Source organism: Rhinopithecus bieti, unplaced genomic scaffold (genome assembly GCF_001698545.2).
Source record: "Rhinopithecus bieti isolate Rb0 unplaced genomic scaffold, ASM169854v2 scaffold_36553, whole genome shotgun sequence".
Taxonomy (NCBI): Eukaryota; Metazoa; Chordata; class Mammalia; order Primates; family Cercopithecidae; genus Rhinopithecus; species Rhinopithecus bieti.
This window is the reverse complement of record NW_016815774.1, coordinates 631,842-641,918: the sequence shown is the minus strand read 5'-3', so window position 1 is coordinate 641,918 and position 10,077 is coordinate 631,842. Positions and strand designations below refer to the sequence as shown.

Here is a 10,077-nt window from a genome sequence, read left to right as displayed (position 1 = left end):
CTCAGCTACTTTTTAAATTTTTTTGTAGAGATGAGATCTCACTATGTTGCTCAAACTGGTCTTTAACTCCTATGCTCAAACAATCCTCCTGCCTCAGCCTCCCAAAGTGCTAGGATTACAGACATGGGCCACTGCACCCAGCTCCATTATTATTTTTAATGATTACATAGTATTCCAATTTAAGGATACGTTTTACTTGACCAGTGACCTATTGATGACGTTTGAGACTACTTCCAATTTTTTGTTGTCATAAGAAATTATTAGCCCTAATTTAAAGATTAGGGAATCGAAGCTCTGAAAAAGCTAAATGACTCCCTTTTCAAACTCCAGGTCTAGAGCTAAGCTACTTGCGCCAAGCCCTAGATTTCTGACTCTTTTTTTTTTTTTAAAGACAGGGTCTCACTATGTTGCCCAGGCAGGTCTTGAACTCTCGAGGTCAAGGTGTCCTGGCCCAGACTTCTTACTCAAAACAGTTCTCTTTCCAAATGAACTATAAGAATAGAAAGTTGGAATTCTTGACATATAATAGGAGTTGACATTCTTGGCATATAATATAGAATTGACAACAAAAAATGAGATGTTTTTAACTGTCCCATTTCTTTTTATTTCCTTTTTTAATCAGTCTACATCATGCTTTGATGCCCCATTTCTTTAAAAGTTAAGCATATGCTTACTATAAAACCCCCACATTCTGCGCCTGTCTATTTACTCAAAGTAAATGAAAGCATATGTCCATACAAATACTTATACATGAACATCCATAGCAGTTTTTTTTTTTTTTTTTTTTTCTGAGATGGAGTCTTGCTCTGTTGTCCAGGCTGGAGTGCAGTGGCGCAATCTCAGCTCAGTGCAACCACCGCCCCCTGGGTTCAAGCAGTTCTCCTGCCTCAGCCTCCCAAGTATCTGGGACTACAAGCGTGTGCTACCGCACCTGGCTAATTTTTGTATTTTTAGTAGAGATGGGGTTTCACTATGTTGGCCAGGCTGGTCTTGAACTCCTGACCTCAGGTGATCCGCCTGCCTTGGCCTCCCAAAGTGCTGGGATTACAGGCGTGAGCCATTGCGCCCGGCCCATTCATGCCAGTTTTATTTGCAGTATTCAAGTAATGGAAACAACCTAAATGTTCATCAACAAGCAAATGGATAAACAAATTGTAATATGCCCATACAATGGAATACTACGCAGCAATCGAAAGGAGTAAACTATTGATAGGTACAGCAACATGGATGAATTTCAGAAACATTGAGCATAAAAAGCCAGACGCAAAGGAATATGCACTGTGTAATTCCACTTATTTGAAGTTCAAGAATAGGTAAAACTGAGCTATAGTGATGGAAAGTGACCCCAGTGGTGCCTGGAGTTGTAGGGGAGCTTGGAGGAGGCCCAGAGAATTGACTGGGAAGGGGCATGAGTGGATCTTTTGGGTTGGGTTAATGGAATTGTTCTATATCTGAATTGTGGTAACAGTTACATGGATATATGCATTTATCAAATCTCATCAAACTGTACACCTTTTTGTTTTGTTTTGAGACAGAGTCTCACTCTGTCACCCAGGCTGGAGTGCAATGTGTAATCTTGGTTCACTGAACCTCCATCTCCCTGGTTGAAGCAATTGTCCAGGCTCAGCCTCCCAAGTAGCTGGGATTACAGGCGCACACCACCACACCCAGCTAATTTTTTTGTATTTTTAGTAGAGATGGGATTTTGCCATGTTGGCCAGGCTGGTCTAGAACTCCTGACTTCAAGTGATCCACCCACCTTTGCCTCCCAAAGTGCTGGGATTACAGGCATGAGCCACTATGCCCCGCCAAACTGTACACTTTAAATGGGTGCATATTATTGTATGTAAATTATATTTCAACAAAGTGTTGTTTTTTAATTGGTCCTTTGGTTTTGTTACCATGAAGTATACTGCGTCTGGTAGAGATAAACATTTGGCATAAATGAAAAATGTCTGTGAATGAATAATTTTTTATATATATATATATATTTTTAAGGATAAATGGCACTCATCTGGTCCTTTCCCAGTAATAGGAGTCACTTATCAGAAAAATAACTTGTCTGCATGAGCTTGACCCTGAAAAGATGAGACACAGGTTGGCTCTACATACCGTGGGTAATGCTGCTGTGGCTGGACATGCGACAGCTGGCCGGGGTCCTCGGCAGTGGGCCCAGGCAGGCATCTGGGTAGGGAGAAAGAAGGGCTCAGCCCTCCCCTTAGCATACATTTTTCAAGGGCAGACCTGCCTAGGAGGGTCACATGTCTGATGCCTTTGCCAGGCTTCCAAACACAGAAAAGCTGCAGGGTTCTATGAAAAATGAAGCCTTTGTGTCAAAAATAGACCTTCAAGGAGAAAATTAAAAAGCTGTTTCCTGAAGCTAGCAAAGGGGAGCTATCCTGGAAAGGAAAATGCCTAGAGAGCCAGTTTGAATTTTGAAGGGCCATGCTAACAAGTGATGACAACTCAGGGGCCTCCTTTCAGAGGCCCCGTAGAATTTCACTGAACTCATTTGCCTCCAATCTCCTCGAATCTCACACTGCAGAACTTCTGGGATGCTTTAAAGTGAGTTTCTACAGAAAAGGAAAAATCAAGTGACTGTCAGGTGCTTAACTGGTTAGGAACATCAAAGATGCCTGCTTGAAAAAGAAAGCAAATCAAAACAAAACAGAAAGCCCTAAACAGGAATCACTAGAAAGCAACTCTTTGTAACTGATAATAGCAGACTGCTGTAAAGGCATCCCCAAAAGTAAAATGTTCATTTCCTCCAAAAAGAGTGTGTGTGTGTCTGTGTGTGTGTCTCTGTGTGTCAGAGAGACGGAGACAGAATGAGGTAGAAGAGGTCAAGACTAGAGAGAATAAGTTAATATTTCCTTTCTCTCACCAGACCTCATGTGGCCAAAAGCTAAACAGGTCCATAATCAGCACACTGTTCACCTATCCTTATGTGTATCCTTAAGCTAGTATCTCAGGAGTCTAATTCCCTAAATCTCAGTCACTTGGGAGCCAGTGGATCTTGTTAAAAATGCCCATTCTTGGCTGGGCATGGTGGCTGACATCTGTAATTCCAGCACTTTGGGAGGCTGAGGCAGGCAGATCACGAGGTTAGGAGATCAAGACCATCCTAGCTAACACAGTGAAACACCACCTCTACTAAAAATACAAAAAAAAAAAAAAAAAAAAAATTAGCCAGGTGTGGTGGCGGGCGCTTGTAGTCCCAGCTATTCGGGAGGCTGAGGAAGGAAAATGGCGTGAACCCAGGAGGCAGAGCTTGCAGTGAGCTGAGATCATGCCACTGCACTCCAGCTTGGGCAACAGAGCGAGACTCCATCTGTTGGAAAAAAAAAAAAGCCCATTCTTGGCTAGGCACGGTGGCTCATGCTTGTAATCCTAGTACTTTGGGAGGCCAAGGTGGGCAGATCACCTGAAGTCAAAAGTTTGAGACCAGCCTGGCCAACATGGCGAAACTCCTTCTCTACTAAAAATACAAAAATTAGCTGGGTGTGATGGTGCACGTCTGTAATCCCAGCTACTTGAGACTGAGATAGGAGAATCGCTCGAACCCAGGAGGTGGATGTTGCAGTGAGACGAGATTGTGCCACTGCACTCCAGCCTGGGAGACAAGAGTGAAACTCTGTCTCAAAAACAACAACAACAAAAAGCCCATTCTTGGCCGGGCGCAACAGCTCATGCCTATAATCCCAGCACTTTGGGAGGCCGAGGTGGGTGGATTATTTGAGGCCAGGAGCTTGAGACCAGCCTGGCTAATATGGTTGAAAACCCGTCTCTACTAAAAATAAACATTAAAAAATGAGCCATGGTTGTGGGCGCCTGTAAATCCCAGCTACTTGGGAGGCTGAGACACGAGAATCATTTGAACCTGGGAGGTGAAGGTTGCAGTGAGCCGAGATTGTGCCACTACACTCCAGCCTGAGTGACAGAGCAAGACTCTGTCTCAAAAAAAAAAAAAAAAAAAAAAAGCCCATTATTGGGTCCCAGATCCCTACAGTATAAGTCCGTGTGTCTGAAATAGAGCCCAGGAATCACCATGTGATTCTAATGCACATTAAAGCTTGAAGGTCATTACCATTTCTTTTCTTCTCTTTTCTTTCTCTTTTTTTTTGAAACAAGGTTTTACTCTGCCGCCCAGGCTGGAGTGCAACGACACGATCTCAGCTTACTGCAGCCTCCACCTCCTGGACTCAAGTAGCTGGAACCACAGGTGCGTGCCACCATGTCTGGCTAAGTTTTTGATTTTTGGTAGAGACAAGGTGTGTCTCTAGTGTCCAGGCTAGTTTTGAACTCCTGTGCTCAAGCCATCCTCCTGGCTCAGCTTCCCAAAGTGCTGGGACTACAGGCATAAACCACTGAGCCCGGCAGAAGATCATTACTTTAAGCAAACACAGTTAATCGTTTATTAATGGTTTGCTCAATAGTTCAACTCGATTACAGGTCAGCAAATTAAACTCTGTATTTTCACTGGTGTGTTTGAATTCCGTTTGTCTCAAGAAAAGCAACTATGAATTGGTGGGGAAAAAAACCCCACTGGATGGTTGAGAATATAAATCCATACATTTCTGAGATTGGTGGCAATATGTTACAAAATTCTTCTAAATGCTTTCACCCAGATTTTCCACTCCCAGTCATGAATCCTAATGTAATAATGAATGAGCCAAGATACGAGAAAGTTTATTTTGCTATTGTTCATAATTTTGAAAAATTGGAAACCATCTAAATGCTTAACAAAAGGAGATCAGTTAAACTAGTTATAAGAGTGCCATGTAATAAATGCAGATCTGAATTTATTGACACGGGCACATGTTTAAACTACATAATTGTTCAAGGGACAAAGAAGATTACAAAACTATGTCATATGTTTATTTTTGTAAAAAGAAATTTAAAACAGGCTGGGCATGGTGGCTTACGCCTGTAATTCCAGTATTCTGGGAGGCCGAGGCAGGCAGATCTCGAGTACAAGAGATAGAGACCATCCTGGCCAACATGGTGAAACCCTGTCTGTACTAAAAATAAAAAAATTAGCTGGGCATGGTGGCCTGTGCCTGTAGTCCTCACCACTTGGGAAGCTGAGGCAGGAGAATCGCTTGAACCCAGGCAGTAGAGGTTGCATTGAGCCGCGATCGCACCACTGCACTCCAGCCTGGCGACAGTGCAAGATTCTGTCAAAAACAAAGCAAAACAAAACAAAAATTAGTGGGGCATGGGGGTGTGCACCTGTAGTCCCAGCTACACGGGAGGCTGAGTCAGAATAATCGCATGGGCAACAGAGAGACTCCATCTCAAAAAAAAAAAAAAAAAAAAAAAAAAAAAAAAAAAATTTTGAAGAATATACAAAATGTTAACAATACCTATCTCTGTGTGGTGGGGTCACATTTTTCTTCTTTGTAATTTGTTTAAATTGTTTTAAAATTATATACATATATTATTATTTTAGAGACAGGGTCTCATTCTGTCCCCCAGGCCGTAGTGCAGTGGCATGATCATGGTTCAGTATAACCTCAAACACTTGGGCTCAAGAGATCTTCCCATCTCAACCCCTAAGTAGCTAGGACTACAGGGGCAGACCACCATGCCTAGCTACATTTTTTGTTTGTTTGTTTTTAAGTAGAGATACGGTTTCACTGTTTCCCAGGCTTACTGTTATAATCAGAAAAAGCATAGGGTTGTAACCATTTTGAATAAAAGGAGCAGATCACTGAATTCCATGGTTAAAAACTGGGTTAAAGTCCCAGATCTACTGCTTTGAACTTCCCTTTTCTTTTCTCTGAAATGGAGTATTATCATCTCGGGGGTACTCTCCATCTACCTCTGAGAGTAGTTGTGAGACAAAATTTGGAAATATTTTGCAAACTATAAAGTGTTTTATAAAGATGCTGTATTACTAAGTTTTGATTTTCACATCAGAGACCCAAATTCATTCAATACCTAAATCTGCGAATATGTCGTTAAACATGATGCTAGCCTTTTTAAAAAAAATTGTATGTTACTTTTTATTATGGAATTTATTTATTTATTTTGAGACAGAGTTTAGCACCTGTATCCTAGGCTGGAGTACAGTGGCGCAATTTGGGCTCATTGCAAACTTTGCCTCTGGGGTTCAAGTGATTCTCCTGCCTCAGCCTCCCAAGTAGCTGGGATTACAGGTGTGCACCACCACACCGAGCTGATTTTTGTATTTTAAGTAGAGATGGAGTTTCACCATGTTGGCCAGGCTGGTCTCGAACTCCTGACCGTAGGTGATCTGCCCGCCTCGGCCACTGAAAGTGCTGGGATTACAGGTGTGAGCCACCGCACCCAGCTGAGAGACCCTGTCTCTACCAAAAAAAAAAAAAAATTAAAAAATTAGCCAGTTGTGGTGGTACATGCCTATAGTCCTAGGTACTCAGGAGGCTGATGCAGGGGGATCACTTGAGCCTGGGAGTTCAAAGTTTCAGTGAGCTATGATCATGCTATTGCACTCCATCCTGAGCACAGAGAGAAATTTTATTAAAAAAAAAAAAAAAGTAGCCTGGATACAATGGCTCATGCCTGTAATCCCAGCACTTTGAGAGGCCAAGACAGGTGGATTGCTTGAGGCCAGAAGTTCAAGACCAGCTTGAGCAACATAGTGAAACCTCATCTGTATAAAAAAGAAAAAGGAAAATTTACTAACTCGATAGAACTTTACAGAAAAAAAAAATTAGCTGGGTGCGGTGGTGTGCAGCTGTAGTTCCAGCCACTCAGGAGGCTGAGGTGGGAGGATTGCTTGAACTGGGAGGTTGATGCTGCAGCAAGCTGTGATCATACCACTGCTCTACAGCCCGGGTGACAGAACAAGTCCCTGTCTCAAAGAAACAAACAAAAACGTGAATAAAATAGCATACGCACTCCCATGTATGCATCACCCAGCTTCAATATTATCAACTGACAGCCAACCTTGTTTTGTCTACACCTCCCACTCACTCCCAACTTCTCCCATATTAACATAGTGCCAGACTTTTAGTTGAGCTCTATAAATTTTTTTTTTTTTTTTTTTTTGAGACTGGCTCTCGCTCTGTCACTGAGTCCGGAGTGCAGTGGCACAATCTAGGCTCATTGCAACCTCTACCTCCTTGGTTCAAGTGATTCTCCTGCCTCAGCCTCCCAAGTAGCTAAGACTACAGCACGTGCCACCATGCCCAGCTAATTTTTATATTTTTAGTAGAGACAGGATTTCACCATGTTGGCCAGGCTGGTCTCAAACTCCTGACCTCAGGTGATCCGCCCACCTCGGCCTCCCAAAGTGCTGGGATTACAGATGTGAGTCACTGTGCCTAGCCAACCTCTATAACTTTCATGTACATAAAAGTACATTCCAGTTCTCAACTCCTCATCTAAAAAGACAGTTCGGAGACCAGGACACAGTGACTGGTTTCCTGCCAGGTGGCATAGGGGAGCTTAACAAGAACTACCATCCCAATTTCCTGGTGTTGAAGAAGCATACAACCATCAGTGAGATCAAAGACACTTTCCAGCAGTTTCTAAACGGGACGACATTGGCATCATCCTTGTCAACCAGTACATTACAGAGATGGTGCAGCATGCCTTGGATGCCCACCAGTGCTCCATCCCAGTCATCCTGGAGATCCCCTCCAAGGAGCACCCATATGACGCCGCCAAGGAATCCATCCTGGGCAGGGCCAGGGGCATGTTCTCTGCCAAAGACCTGCTCTAGGGGATTCTTCACAGCCCAAAGCCCCTGCCTCATTTCCAGGCCTCTCCCCAGGCTTGCCATCAGCCTTCTTTAAGTTATGAGCCTCTGACTTCCAATTCCCATCCCTTTCACTTCATGAAGAGGCTAGGTGAGGCGCTCCTAGGTTGCTTGGGCTCTGCTGTTAAAGTCTAGGCTAGTTAAGGAACAGGAAGCCAGACCATCTTCTCTCTCCACTACCTCTTCCCTGTGCTGTTGGTTACACAGTGTTGTTGTTGATGTAAAATTAAAGTCTAATATTAATAATATTCTTGCTTCTCTCCAAAATAATGAAAACAAAAAGTTGATATAGTACAATTTCTACAGATTATGTATGCAGCTCAGCATTGGGCCAACAAAAGGACCTTTGAAGTCTAATAGACTTGATTTCAAATCCTTCCCTGTCACCTACCAGTCATGTGACATCAGATAAATTAATTACCCCTTTTAAGTCTTGTTTCCTAATACCTGCCTTCTATAGTTAACATGAGACTTAGGCTGGGCGTGGTGGCTCATGCCTGTAATCCTAGCACTTTGGGAGGCTGAGGTAGGCGGATCATTTGAGGTCAGGAGTTCGCAACCAGCCTGGCCAACGTGGTGAAACCCCATCTCTACTAAAAATACAAAAGTTAGCCAGGCATGGTGGCGTGTGCCTGTAATCCCTGCTACTTGGGAGGCTGAGGCAGGAGAATTGCTTGAACCCAGGAGGCAGAGGTAGCAGTGAGCCAAGATCACACCATTGCACTCCAGCCTAGGAGACAGAGTAAGACTCCATCTCGGAAAGAAAAAAAAAAAAATGAGACTTAAATAAGAGAATGTATGTAAAGCAGTAAAGCACTTAGCATGACGTCTAACACATAGTGGTGGGGGGGCAACAACATCTCACAAGACATTCCATTTGTTTATAGAAGACCTTTAGGAAGTACAACCATAAATATTGATTTCCCTTTGACGTACAAAGAAACTGACAACATTAATGAGTATTGCTAACAGTGGAGAGACAGAACACTGCTCATTTTCTACTGGGAAAGTGAAAATTGGGACAACCACTGAGCACAGCCACAATTTGGCGGTATCTAGGAAAGTAGAAGAGGAGTTTTCCCCTACATCCCAGCAATTCTATTTCTAGGTATATGCTCTAGAAAACTCTCACACGTGTACCCAAGAAGACATATAAGAATGTATATTGCAGGCCAGGCGCGGTGGCTCACACCTGTAATCCCTGCACTTTGGGAGGCCGAGGCGGGCAGATCACAAGGTCAGGAGATCGAGACCATCCTGGCTAACACGGTAAAACCCCTGTCTCTACTAAAAATACAAAAAAGTTAGCCTGGTGTGGTGGCGGGCGACTGTAGTCCCAGCTACTTGGGAGGCTGAGGCAGGAGAATGGCGTGAACCCGTGAGGCGGAGCTTGCAGTAAGCCGAGATCACACCACTGCACTCCAGCCTGGGCGACCGAGTGAGACTCCATCTCAAAAAAAAAAAAAAAGAATGTATATTGCAGCTAGGTGTGGTGGCTCACCCTTATAATGCCAGAACTTTGGGAGGCTAAGGCTGGAAGATGATTTGAGCCCAGGAGTTTGAGATCAGCCTGGGTAACATAGTGAGACCCCCCTCTACAAAAAAAAAAATCAAAAACTTAGCCAGGCATAGTAGTATGCACCTGTAGTCCCAATTACTCAGGAGTCTGAGGTAGGGTGATTGTTTGAGCCCAGGAGGTTGAGGCTACAGTGAGCTGTGATTGTACCACTACACTCCAGCCTGGGTGACAGGGCAAGACACTGTCTTGGAAAAAATTTTATTTTAAATTAAAAACATGTACACTGCAACAATGCTTATGAGAGCAAACAATAGGAAGCAGTCTAAATGTCCAATAGTACAGAAAATGTGATATAGTCAAGGAAGATATATTGTGATATAGTCATGAATGAAACATCTATACCAATTAAATTGGCTGAAGTAGCTACATGTGGCAACATGAGTAAATACTATAAAGTTGAATGAAAAGAGTGGTGGCAAAAGGATGCCTCAATATGATACCATTTTTTTTTTTTTTTTTTTGAGACAGAGTCTCGCTCTGTCACTAGGCTGGAGTGCAGTGGCGATACCATTATTTTTTAATAGCTTTATGGAGGTGTAACTGATATACAAAAACCTGCATATGTTCAATATGTACACTCTGATGAGTTTGGACATATGTACACACTCATGACACTACTTTGTCTCTGTCTCAAAAAAAAGATAAACAGTAGATTCATAATAAATCATACATTCAGGATAATCAATATTCAGGATAATGATTATCTCAGGAAAGAAAAAGAAGAAATGTAATAGAAGAGGGATACTAGTAG

At 42.9% G+C, this 10,077-nt stretch overlaps 1 pseudogene; it reads left to right on the top strand.

Moving 5' to 3' along the window:
• The first annotated feature begins 2,120 nt into the window (after positions 1 to 2,120).
• On the top strand, positions 2,121 to 7,838 carry LOC108516227 (V-type proton ATPase subunit F pseudogene; annotated as a pseudogene).
• The last annotated feature ends 2,239 nt before the right edge of the window (positions 7,839 to 10,077 follow it).